Raw genomic sequence first — 12,759 nt, 5'->3', positions numbered from 1 at the left:
GAACCAGAGGGAAGCTGGTTACATGAACACATCCTTTTACCACTTTAAATTATGTTAATAACTAATCTGCAAGCCAATATTCCTTTATAGATGTCTGCGGGCCTGTCAAAAGATACTAAGAGAGCATTCCATTGGGTTAAATCCTCTGCACCCTTGTCACTCCCTTAGCAGCACTCTCTCTCTATTTTTGGGACACTTTTCTCCTGACTTTCCTCTCCTGAGCAGGTGGTCAGACACAGAAACAGCTCCCATGAAGCCAAAGCAGGTAGTATCCACCTCCACACTGAATACTGGGAGGTGTTTCAGACAGCCTGAGGTGAGAAATTTCCCTTCATGTGTTCATTGTATTCAGGGAAGGACTAAGAGGGAGGAGAAGGCAGGAAAGCAAAATAATGATTAGTGTAATGGGATTTGCTATTCTTGTTAATAGTTTAATCAATATAAACATATACAGAAGCCTCTGACATGCTTGCCATGCTCAAGTGTCTCTATAATTAGCTCAACACTCTTAAGCCATGGTTAGTATCACCTGAATCTCTACTACTCACTTCTGGAACAACAAAAAAAAAGGCAGGACTGGTATTTCCTGTGTCTCAAACTCACCAATGCCCAAGTGACCATGCCATGGTGTGTCCTGGCTGTGCTGGATACTCCAGACACACAACGTGGGTGTGACAGGTCTCAGGACAAGTGGGACTTGCTCAATCTGAGCAGGATAATCTTATGGGTGCTGTGCTCCAAAGCTCTGCTTGCACCAGACTTGCAGGTGGAGCCACATATGCTTCTCACCTGCACTGGAGACAGCCCAGCACTTCCAAGGCTCTGCAGATCACACACACCTGGATCCTGTGCTTGCTCCCTTGCAGGAATAACTTAGCAGCAGCCCCTGACTTGAGAGTTGATCAAGGAGGTGCTGAAGAGATGTAAAAGGTAGGAAAGCAGAGAGAGACAGAAGGATGAGGCAGAACTGGTACCAGGCTGGGACAGCACCAGGCCCATGGAGGTGCCACACAGGCTTTGCCAAGTTTTGCCCTAGAGCAGTTGTATTTGCAATTCATACCATGTCAATTATGGGATGTTACTGGTGTCATACCACAGGACACAGCACATGTTCTAAGGAGCCACAGGCCTTCCTTACAATCCTTTACCTTGATGTTAGGCAGAGAAAGTTTCTGTTAACTTTTGCTTTCATCTCTCTAAATGCCAAAAGCATATATAAACACCCTTTTGGTGTATCAGTATAAAGCTCATTTAAAAGGCTTAAAATTGACTTTGAAATATGCTGAGACAATCTCCAAACTGACAAGTGCAAGGCAGGGGGGGAAATAATCTCTGCAAGCAGCAGATTTCCCTGAGGAACAGCTTTCCCCACTGCCAAGCTCGAAGGGGGGGCACTCCTCCATCCCAACACCTGTTCCCACAACCTCACAAGAGGGAACTTGTCCCATTTATAGCTGCTAATCTGTGAGCAAACACAGCAATGAAACAGTGACTGCCACAGGCAGCATCTGTCCAGAAAGCCTGGATTCCACATCCCATAGCACAGAAACTTGGAAATGCGAAGTCACAAGATTAGTTTGCTATAATGTGTCTAATTTATTTTGGCATTCCCTAGGGATGGAAAAAAAACCCAAAAAACCCCAAAAAATAACTATGGGCAATGCTGTTGTATCAGCTCTGAGAAGCATGAAAAACCACAACTGCAAGCAGCAATGTCTTATGGGTAGGTGAGTTATTTTGGCCTTTTGAATATTTCTTTTAATAAGGAACAACTGGCAAGTTTCCATTGTGCCACTTGGACACACTTTGCACTGCACTGTGTCACAAGCCAGCTGTGCCCAGGGCAGAGCCTGAAAAACCATTCCCCACTGTTAAGTTCTGTGTGCTTCCAAGTAGACACTGAATAACAACCCTCTCTTGCCTAGGGCCAGAAGGATAAACCTCAAACACCAACCAAAACCTTAAATACCCACTGCTGTGGCTGAATCCTTGTTTCCAAAGAGGGCTCCCACTCTCTGCCTCTTTTCCAATGGATGTGAGAACTTGTCCCCCTGTATAGACAAGGCAGTGAAACTGATAGAAGCATTATAGAGTATGGCCTGGGGAAAAGAGAAAGCCAAGGGGTCTGGAGTCCTCTGTCCCAGGAGCCATTTATATACCAGACAGGCTTTGGATAATGCTGCTGACAGATTATCCCACAACATTTGCACTTGAACATTTCTGTCAAAGAAACCTTAACATTTTCAAGAGCTTGGGTTTAGGAAACTGAGATCAAGCCCATTAGACATTGGTTGTCTCACCAATTAGTCAGTTCTCCTAACGAGGAGATTTCAGTAAAACTCCTTTATGGGGAGCTTGTTTATAAAGCAAGTTGAGAAGCCAAGCAAAATAATCCAGTTACCTTGGTTATTCCCTCTTTGTAGTGCTACTTCTGCTGATGCTTGGAGAGCTGTCAGAAACATGCTCTACATTACTGCTCTCTATCTGCCTCCAAAACCATCACTGAGGGGCTGAGGCAAGGTGGAACAAAATCAACACCTCGGACTTCACACACTAATTATCAAATTAGTTTCAGGTTATATATTGTGATTTCCTTGTTGCTGCATGCACCCTCCTACCCTGTTCTTCTGTGTGCTTAGACATTTAATACTTGTTACTCAAGTGAATTACACTTACACGTTCATTATTTCCAAAATGGAAAACCTCTGGATAACTAAAGCTGTATTGCTGAGAAGACAAGATTCCCTTTCCATCGAGATGAGATTACTGGCTCTGCTTTAGTTAAATCAACCTGGATTCATGCTGGTAGATTAGTGTAAATGAGCCCTAGAAGAGCAGAGGTCTAGAATGAATTTCCAGAGATTAGTCCACTGGCCTGGCTAGGGGAGGACATGTATAGGCCATTCCTGACAGGGGGTCTAGCTTATTTTGAAGGAGTCACGGACCTCTCCCAGGAAATCTGCTCCAGTCCTTCCCACTCCCTTAGTATCAGATTAGTTACTAAAAATAAAGTGCCCTGATTTTCCCTGGGAGCAATTTAACCCAAAGATTCTTGTCTTAACTGCCAGGGTCAGGATTACCAAATTATTACCTTTTCCCTTTGCAGCAGCTGACAATGTTTTGGGGAGAAATACAGTCTTCCCCTCAGCCTCCCTCTCCTGAGGATGAAACCCCCTCCACCTTCCCTAGCAAATGAAGCCTTTTGGATCAAGGTCCTTTTTGGACCTTTGGACCTTCCTGCCGTCCTTTTCATATTCAATCCAGTCCAGCTCAACTTGGAAGTACCCTAGGCAAAAGCAAATGCTCCTGCTTGCTGGATTATTGCATTTGCCACAGGGGGAACAGTCCTGCTCATACACTTAATGTGCCTCTTCTGTAACAGCATGGTGTTCTTTATTGATGATCAGCTTGTGAGCCACCAAACTCTATCATCCTGATTGATAAGTCAACTACACATGTAGCTGTTGGTCCCAAACATGTCATAACTATAGAATAACCTATATGAAGAGTTTATTGCAATACATAAATCTGTATCAGCAGAGGGACAAAACACTGTCCCAGCTGCATGGCAAGCTGATTTTGGTGGGGTTTTTACCACCTCTCCACTTGTAAGCACCACACTGAATTCTAATGCTACCCAGTGGGCTCACAGCCTTTCCAAAGTGCTACCAGCTGCAAGTTTAAACTGCATGCTCTCTCTTGCCTCAGCCATTCCACAGGTGTAACTAAAGACAGATGCAAAACAAAACCTCTCCTAAAACACATACCTATCAAATTTTCAACCAATTTTGCATCCAGATATTTTCAGCCATGTCATCATTATAGAGGCATACATGAAGCAGCTTCAGAACTCAAACCTTTGAGTCTCACATCTCAAAAAAAAAAAAATTATGCTGCCTGTTACTCATCCCTTCAATTTCTTCTAGGTGCTCTCCAATAGTTTGCTTGGTTGTTCCAGTGTTTTTCCAGGAACCAAAGCTAAACTGACAGGTCTATAATTCTAGATCTGCTTGTTAGCACCACTTTTGGACCTACAGCTCAAACCTGCACTACTGGGCTTTGCTCCAACAGACCATTTTAGCACATATTTAATTAAGGGGAGAGACATCTGTGTCTGTAGAGGGGTTGAGTCACATGCTTATTGCTACACATGTGCTTGGATGTTTTTCTAATTCCTAAGAATAGATACATATAAAAAATCCAAACAAACAAAACCCAACACACCAAACCCAAGAAAACCAGAGATGTATTTTCATAAAATGCTTATGACTTTAAGAATGGAAATAGCAACAAATACTAAACATTGACTTTTCACTCATCCTAGGAGATCATTCTCCAATACCCTGTGATCACCTCCACTATGGTGACTTCCTTTACTACTGTGCTCCTTCATTCTCTTGTTTTGTTAGATCTCTCTCAAATCTCCCATAATACCTCCTACATTATGCCTCCAGCACATTCTTCAGCCTTATTAGTCCTTCCTTTTAGGGAGATAACGAATTAATTAGATGTCACTTAGTCTGTCATGAACTGCTATTGACACCCCTTGCAGCAGCTTTCTGTGCATTCCAAGGGTGGTTTTATGCTTCTGAAAGACAGAGCACTGACAGCTCTGGAGAGCAAGACTGATCTCACTCCCAGGCCAGCTCAAACCCACAGAGCTGTTAAATCTCCTGACTTCAGGATTGCCTGTAGCAATATCCCAGAAGGAAACAGCACACTGAAAATGGTCAAAGGACCAGCACACAACGGTGGAGCTCACCCGGACACCTCTGCTGCTCCCTATTGTCTCCTCCAAGTTTAGGAAGCATGTCCTGAACCCTACCTAAGGCAGTTTGCTTAAATACAACCCTTGATCTGATGCTGCTGCTTAGCAAATGAAGCACTTACAGCTGTGGAGTGGGCTGGAATCCCCCCACTGGTAATCCCTCAGCTCTGCCAGTCCAGTGGATAATTGTCATTGGAAGAGAGTCACCTGCACCACCAGGTGCTGAGCCCCAGCCCCTAACTCCCATGAGTATGGGTTTTCCCTGTTTCTCCTGCTGCTTGTTCCTGGCTTCCAAGCCCAGGATGGATGTGGTCAGTCTGGTTTTCTTCCACACCTCTTCTATATAATTTCTTCATTCTGTCCACATGAATCATTTCCCCAGATCAGCAAGGAGACCTCAAACACACTGCTTATTCCAGACTAAATTTATCTTATGCATGCAGAACTGGGGAGCAATTCCAGCCACCAGAGCTCTCTTGCAAGCTAATTATTCTTCAAAGAAGTTTTAGGCAGTCCCAGGGAGCATCTAACTATTGATTTTCTACTCTGTATAATTTTCCTGAAAAATGTAATCATTCTCCTCCTGTCTCATACTGTCACTTGTCTCTCAGAACAACCTGAGAACAATAAAATAGAGAGGTAGAGGGCACCAAGAAGGGCACCATCAAAAAATATACCTGTGTATAAGAAGAGTCTGTAAAAGCAAACCCAAGAAATGTCTGTAGACCTTGTTTAATATTCATCAGCCAGTGTAGGGTATAACTGAAACCCAAATGCAACTGTTATGAAAATTCAGGCTAGAAGGAAATCAAACAGAGACAGCGCTCCCAGTATGCTGCCATTTCAGAGTTTCTCATTTCTGGATTTCTAGCATAAATGTACCACAGAGAGAAATGTTATTGAATACATTGGTTGTTTACAAATGGCTACATTTTTATAGAAATTCACTTGTGGGGGGAAAAAAAAGAGAGAAGGATTTGGCAATTGGAGACTCCAAGGAACTAGCCTAGTATAAATCTATTCTTAACACATGATTTTATGGAACAACAAAATAAAAATTGAATTGAGACCAGCAAATCTTAAAAACCCTGTTGTGCAATATTAAGCTGGGGTTTTTCCTTCATGTCCTTGCACAAGAAAGCCCTTGACATGATCAACTTAATGAATATTAAGAATGCCTTTTAGCTTCAGAAATTTAGCACCTTTAAATATACCTGTAATCAGAATATTTAAGCAGATACTGAGTTCCCTGCTGCTGCTTTATTCCTGTGTGTTTGCTATTATCTTCAGCCTACTTAAGGACACCATGGAATCATCCCTTGGCACTGCCCAGTGAACTGCCTGCTGAGGGAGGGGCAGGCTCTGGAGGGGCCAGAACCACCTTTATCATAATCAGACAACACAGGCAGGAAGATAAGGGCTTGTGAGGAGGGAACAGGGAGAACAGGGTAGAGCAGTACTGCTTTTCCCTTGTCAGTGCTGCCAAAACTCTGTGATGTAACATTAAGCCACTCCCTGAGTGTTTTAATCAGGACAGAGCTGCACAAGGCCAGCTCCATGAGCTGCCTTTGGGTCTCTGTTGACCTTTGTCAGAGATTTGCTCTTCCCTCCTGGTATGGCCACGACAGAGTAAAGAACTGATTTCAATTTCTTCCATGCCTGGGATTAAAACCTTGCAGGACCTGGGACCAATGTTGGCTCTGTGGCTGTGCTGTCCAAACTCGAGCCTGGTTTAATCAAGTTTTGCCACCCCCTTTCCTCTGTATGTCAAATCACAACTCAGGAGATGGAATTAAATGCTTTGGAAAGTAGAACACACTCCATTTGTGGTAGGTTTTTTTTAACATATTTTTTTCAGAGATTTACAAGTCTTTCCTGTTTCCCTTGGGAAAATATTTTTATCAGAAGCTATTTAATGACAGAAAAGGAAAAGCTATTATCAACTTAATGAAAAAAAAAAAAAAAACCAAAACAAAAAAAACCCAGCTGAGCAAATTTAGGTTAACTGCGTCCTGCTGCTGCCAGGCTGAGAAGTTGGTGCTCAGAACACAGCTCCTTTCTTATGCCAACACTCAGCTATGCATCCTGGCATTCATTATTTACCAGCCTCCATGTGACACAGGGCTTTCAGAAACAGGATATTCTTTAGCAACCCAGATAAGAACTCAGCCTCCAAATGTTCCCAGTGCTTCAGGAATGGCTTTGATTCTCAGTGGTCTGAAACACAACTGTGGCCATCCCTGTCCACTGCCAGAGCAACACCAGTGGGCTCTGCCCAAAAGAAAGCTGCTTTGAAGTGGGAACACCATCACAGAACTGGGCTGCTCTGTGGCACATTGTCTGAATCTGAGTCAATTCCTGTTCCCTGATTGTCTGGCACCCTTGGAAATCTGCCAAAATTAAAAAGGAATTGCAACACCATCAGAGGAAGGGAATGGCCAAAACCCAAATGCAAATTTTATCATTAAAACCTTAAATCCAAAGTTCCAAATACAGAGGCTTAAAGTTAAGGAGCATTAAAAATGACCCAGTTTAGAGTGCTGTCAGGAGGCCTTGAACATTCCCTGTGCTGCTCCAAAGCATCTCCCTTGCATTTGGGGGTCCATTCAAAAAGTGGGCATTTGCACGATGGCAAGAAGCACCCTGGCAAAATCCCTCTAGGATTTAAAATACATTTTCACTTTCCCAGCATTAACAAGAGCACTGTCTTCTACACCTTCGGGCATCTGCATGCCAAGAAATGAGGGCAAGATGCACAGATGCTGCAAGCCAAAGGAGAAGACAAGCTGGGAAGAAGCCAAGCTTCACCCAGGAGCAGAGTGACATTTCAGAATATTATGCTTGGGAAGGTGCCAGTCCAAATGATGTGCACACTGCCTGGGCTGGAAAAGTGAGCCCCCATATTTCTGCAGTGGTGCAGTTGCAATTTCTTACCAGTGATACAAATGTTAGGGGAGGCAAGAATCCCAAGTCAGGGAAACTGCTCAGCTCAGGTGTATAGGAAAACATCAGCTGTCAAAACATGGGTCCTGTATGTTCTAATAAAAGTAGGACTGTATGAGGAGGCACTAAACAGTAACATTTCCATCCTGTTATCCTCACAGAGGATCCCTGCCAGCCATGTACTCCCCCTCTGAACCCAGAACCTGGCTGTCTGTGCTGTCCCAGTGCAGGGACAAGGAGGTAACCCCATGCAGTTGTTCAGAGATGTCAGGCTGGACAGTGCTTCTGGCAGCTGGAGGTGGAACTGTGTCAGAAAAGCCAAGCCTTCTTTTCTGTGGGCTTTCCAGGAAGAAACCAGACCTATTGATTAATTCCTTCTGCATCATGTAGATGATGTTTGGGATCAGATGCAGGTGGGTGAGTGGTAGCTGCTGTCTCAAGTCACTCTCTGTGGGTCTCAAATTGCATCAGTGAGCTTAGCAGCAAATTCAGAATCTCTGTTTCTTCTATTCAAAGCCTCTCTGCTGTCTACGATACAGCTCATCTTGCACCCCTCCAACTCTAATGGAGCTGACTTTTGACTTCCATTTTTAAAAGGTCTATTTGACTCCTATTTTTAAAAATGCAAACCTTTATGTATTTCCATCCTTTGGGCATTTACTTTTCTTTTTGAGGGGGCATCAGGGTCTGCAGGTGTTATTCTTGTCCTGCACACAGGACAACTCAGACTTGTAAATAAGGAAACCAGGCTTCTCTGTCACATCAGTCTCTGATTTGATCTGTTCTCTTAGACCACTTCTCCTGCACTTCCTTACCCATCCTTGCACCCTCACTACTAGCTGATACACTGCTAAGGTTATCTGGCAAATAATACTCTACAAAATTGCAGAGTAATTTCCAATAGAAATCAGTGTCTTGGCTCCTCCAGCCCGGACCAACTGGCAAATGATGTGCCACCTTCTGGGCCGTCCTTGAACAGCTGCACACAAGGGCAAATGGGATGTCAACTACCCAGTCTCTGATTCATACCCTTAGCTAGAGAGGGATGGCAGTAAAATTATCCACACCTTCCCCTGTACTAGCATTTTGCAGGATGACAGACTGGGGTGCTTTTCCAGCAGACTCCTGGCTGTGCTGGTTGTCACCTCAAAGCACAACCTGCCCTTCACATGAATGTCACTTGACTCTAGAAATACGTAGCGATCTGGGGTTATTCAGCAGCTGTATCACCACGGGCTCTGTCCAGGATGAACAAACACAAACCCTTCTGAGGCTTGTAAGCTGATGGCACCACGGAGCAGGGAAGAGAGATGCTGCCTTACGCTAAGAGCAGCACCCTCCTGTGCTCATGTATATTTATTGCACTGCAAACTCAGAGCTCTTTCGCCGCTCATCAGCACGAAGTATTCTTTGGCCATCAGCCTCCTGGGTCTCTTTCATTGCATCCCCCTCAGACTGTGTTTGCAGGGGTGGGATTTTCCTTCTATTCCTCTAAATCATCCCAGCCTGCCTGGTTCCTCCGTGGTATTTCCTGCTTGTCTGTGTCTCAGCTGCTTCCTGCCCGTGGGATCCTGCGGTGCAGGTGAGGCTGGCACATTATCCGATCCCCTAAACCTGGTGCAGAGGGTGCTGCAGCCCGGGGCTGCAGGGCAGAGGCCGCTTCTGCCTGCGCAGGGGAGGGGGAAGGTGTTCAGGACAATCCTCTTCTCCTGCAGGTTTCTCCTGCACAGGCTGCCACCTCGTGGGCACCGACTGGCACGGGATTTTTTCTGGAAATAGTAAATCCCAAGTGCAAAGAACTCATTACTGTCAATATTCTGCACTGATGATCCAAGGAAACCGCAACCCTTCGGGTCGCTGGCTTGGGAAAACTGCAGGAGTGCAGAGATGATAAAGTTGTTCAGCTTCTAACGTGGTTGGTGGGCTAGATTTTCCATAAAAATAAGAGCTCTAACAGGCAAATCTATAGGTGCCACGGTGGAATGTTAGTCAGAACCAGCAAGATTGGCACACTTTGTACTCAAAAGCTACACCCCTGCTGGCTAGGTCACTTGTAGGAACTCCTTGTATGAGTCAGATTTCACATTTCTATCTCTTCCACGGTAAGAATCTGCAGTCAAATCAATGTAAATATGTCCTCTGCTTTTTCAGGTACTTCCTTTACAGCATTAATCTAAATTACTGAAAGTTAATTCTGGGCAGATCTGGAGTGGGATATTTAAGGCCTGTGTAAACTTCTTTTAAAATCTGCTAATTCTTACCCCGGATCAGTTTATCCTCATTGAACTGATTTTGTATCTACTCTGACACCACTGGAATTTCCCAACAATCTGGCAGTGCAAGGGCTTTTCATCACCTGGGAAGAGCCCCTGTGTTCAAAAACATGCTGTTTCTCCAACATAATTAACTTTTAACCAGAGATAAATCCTAATTTCATAATGTTGTGCCATCAGTTTACCTGATGAATCTGTATCTGCACTGTGTGCCTAAGATGAAAATATGTGCTGGAAGAGACCATTTTGATTTCGGCACTTTCCAAATCTGGTCACCAGGAAGAAAAGGAGATTTGATCGGCCCTCATCCTTTTCCTGCACCTCCAAATGAAGTTCTCAGTTAGCTGTGCTGAGGTAATCCTTCCATAACAGAAGTAGGTATTAGTCTGTGTGGAGAAGCAGCTCAAGCATTTTTACTCCCTTGGGATCATTTTGCAGTAGCCTTTGGAAGTCAGAATCGTCCCACATTTGTGTTTCAAGTCAGAAATGAGATACAACTGTGTTTAATTTTTTGTTTGTTTTTGGAATGTGTCATTTGGAAGGTAGAAGTTGTCTTTTCCCTTTCCACACTGCCCCTGCATAAGGATACTCCAGCTGAACCATCTGTCCCTGAGCCAGGGGTGTTCCAGTGGAAAAAGGATCAGTCACTTCAGGTTAGAGAAGATGGCAAATTTTCCTCGCAGAATTTTCTTTCCATCTCTCTTTCTTGCTTTGTTACTACTCCAGTACTGTCAAAAAGGACTTAATCCTAGGGACTTACTAAAATAACTTCTGACAAATGGAAGACTTAATCTCTGGAATAGTCTGGACACTGTATGCAGTGACAAGTATTTGAAAATGTTTCACAGATAGAGATATTCCTGCCTTGCCTTTTAAGTAGAAGCTGTCTCCCTTTTTTTGACACACTGAGCAACACACGTGACATCCTAAATCTCTTTTGTCAACTGAGTCCAGGCTTTTTAAAAATAAGCAGCAAGATTTTAATTCAGCTCATCACATTACACACCACCAGAGATCCTGCTTAGTCCTCAAAGGCTCGATATTCCCCAGGCACAGGCCACATGCAACTGCTCCTGTCCAATTCCAGGGAATGACAGCTGCCCATGGGCTCCTTTCCTTTGACACCACAGCACAGCCTTCTCTGCCTGGATCCCAAAGTAGGGCATGCAGCTTGTCAGCTCTAAAAACTGCAAGCCTTTCTGTTCACCTTGTCTTTGCCTGTTCAACTGCACCAAAACCCCATATTTTGAATTTCTTCCTGGAAAGCACCTTTTCCCAGTCCTGAGATGCTTGCCTGCAGATGCAAATTCAATGTCATCTTTTTGGATAGTTGCAGCAAGCAGTGTCACTTGTGTGTTAGCATTAGAAGTAGGAGCTTAATTTGCTGAACTTCCAGATGGGCTGGTCAAGATGAATTTTATGGGTTTTTTTTGCCAGAAAAGCATAATTTTCACCAGCATCAAAAGGTCCCAGCAGCCTGCTATGCTATTTACTGTACAATAGCAAGAGGAATGCTACGTGGTCCGAGGGCTGAGCTGACAAGACACAATGGATGGCAAAGAGAAGTCACATTTGTTGGGAATTGTGTGATACAGCCAAAATCCTGATCCTGCACCCTGAAAATCATGAAAGCTCCAAAAGCATTAGAATGTTAAAAAGAGGGGTCTGTATTTATTGTTTACTGGGTTATTTGGAACTTTTAGGAGGCACTGTCACATTCTCAGCATTTTTCTGAAGCTTTGACAAAGTAGTGCTCTGCACCACATGGGATTCATGTGAAACCAAGGATGGCTCTGAGTTTCATCTTTGCTTTAGAATACAAAATAATAATGACTTCCACACCATGCTGGAGAGTTGAGCCTGTAAGAAAGACATCAAAGATCTTACTCCTCCTACCCACTTCTGAGAGTGGGCACCACTGAGCATGGCAGATGGCAAATGTTGAGACAGCTCCAGTTTGCAATAATGCTGCCAGGAGGGGTAGAGGGCTGAGGGCTGAGGGAACAGGAACAAGGGAATGGGGAAAATAAGCAGAGGTGAGTAGATTTGAGAATAGGGAAAAATGCAAGAAGATAATTAAGAGCAGAGAAAAGCTACACTGCCCCCTCTCTTCCCTTGTAGCTTGATTTCTGCTGGATTTCTTGCTGCTGGACAAAGATCTGTTCATATTATTTAAATATGAATTTAAAGAATATGAACAGATCAACCACAGCAAGCTCTGCTCCTCACAGCCACTGATCCTCTGCTCAGGAATGAGGTAAAAAAGGAGATCTGTCTTCCCTGAAATCAAACTGGAAGTCCCAGGGTGCAGTAGAGGAACATCCCAGCTCTCCTTTATCCTGGTCCTTTACAGAAACTTGACAGTCCTTTAGGAAAGCAGTTTGTGTTTTTAGGGTAGGGACAACATGGCAACCCAATAACAAAAAAAGATACTATGATGGCTTCCCAGAGCAACTTGTTCCTTCACACTGTAAAAATTTCAGCGACAAAGAATAAAGCTTTAAACTTTGAAGCAAAAGCTTCAGAGGTTGCTGTTGCAAGAAATGCTCTTAATAAGGGTTGAAGGTCCCTGAGCATATTCTGGGAGCAGAATTGTCCAGATCCCCATCAGCATCAGTCTCTAAGTGTCTTCCATTTCCTCATCTACTGCCTCAGAATCCAAGCTTTTACTTACATTTGTTACAGGTAAGCCACAGCTAACTGGAATTGCATAAGAGGTAGACTAGATTGAGATAAAAACTTCATTTTTAAAATTAAAATAAGTCCTAAAGATGG

The 12,759-nt window shown here is 43.9% G+C and overlaps 1 protein-coding gene across 1 annotated transcript in view; it reads right to left on the bottom strand.

Annotated features, from left to right (window-relative positions):
* The window catches only part of PAK5 (p21 (RAC1) activated kinase 5), a 163,430-nt gene that overhangs the window by 127,495 nt on the left and 23,176 nt on the right, over positions 1-12,759 (bottom strand). The window lies entirely within an intron of this gene.

This window comes from Anomalospiza imberbis, chromosome 3 (genome assembly GCF_031753505.1).
Source record: "Anomalospiza imberbis isolate Cuckoo-Finch-1a 21T00152 chromosome 3, ASM3175350v1, whole genome shotgun sequence".
Taxonomy (NCBI): domain Eukaryota; kingdom Metazoa; phylum Chordata; class Aves; order Passeriformes; family Viduidae; genus Anomalospiza; species Anomalospiza imberbis.
This window is presented reverse-complemented; position numbering and strand designations above follow the sequence as displayed.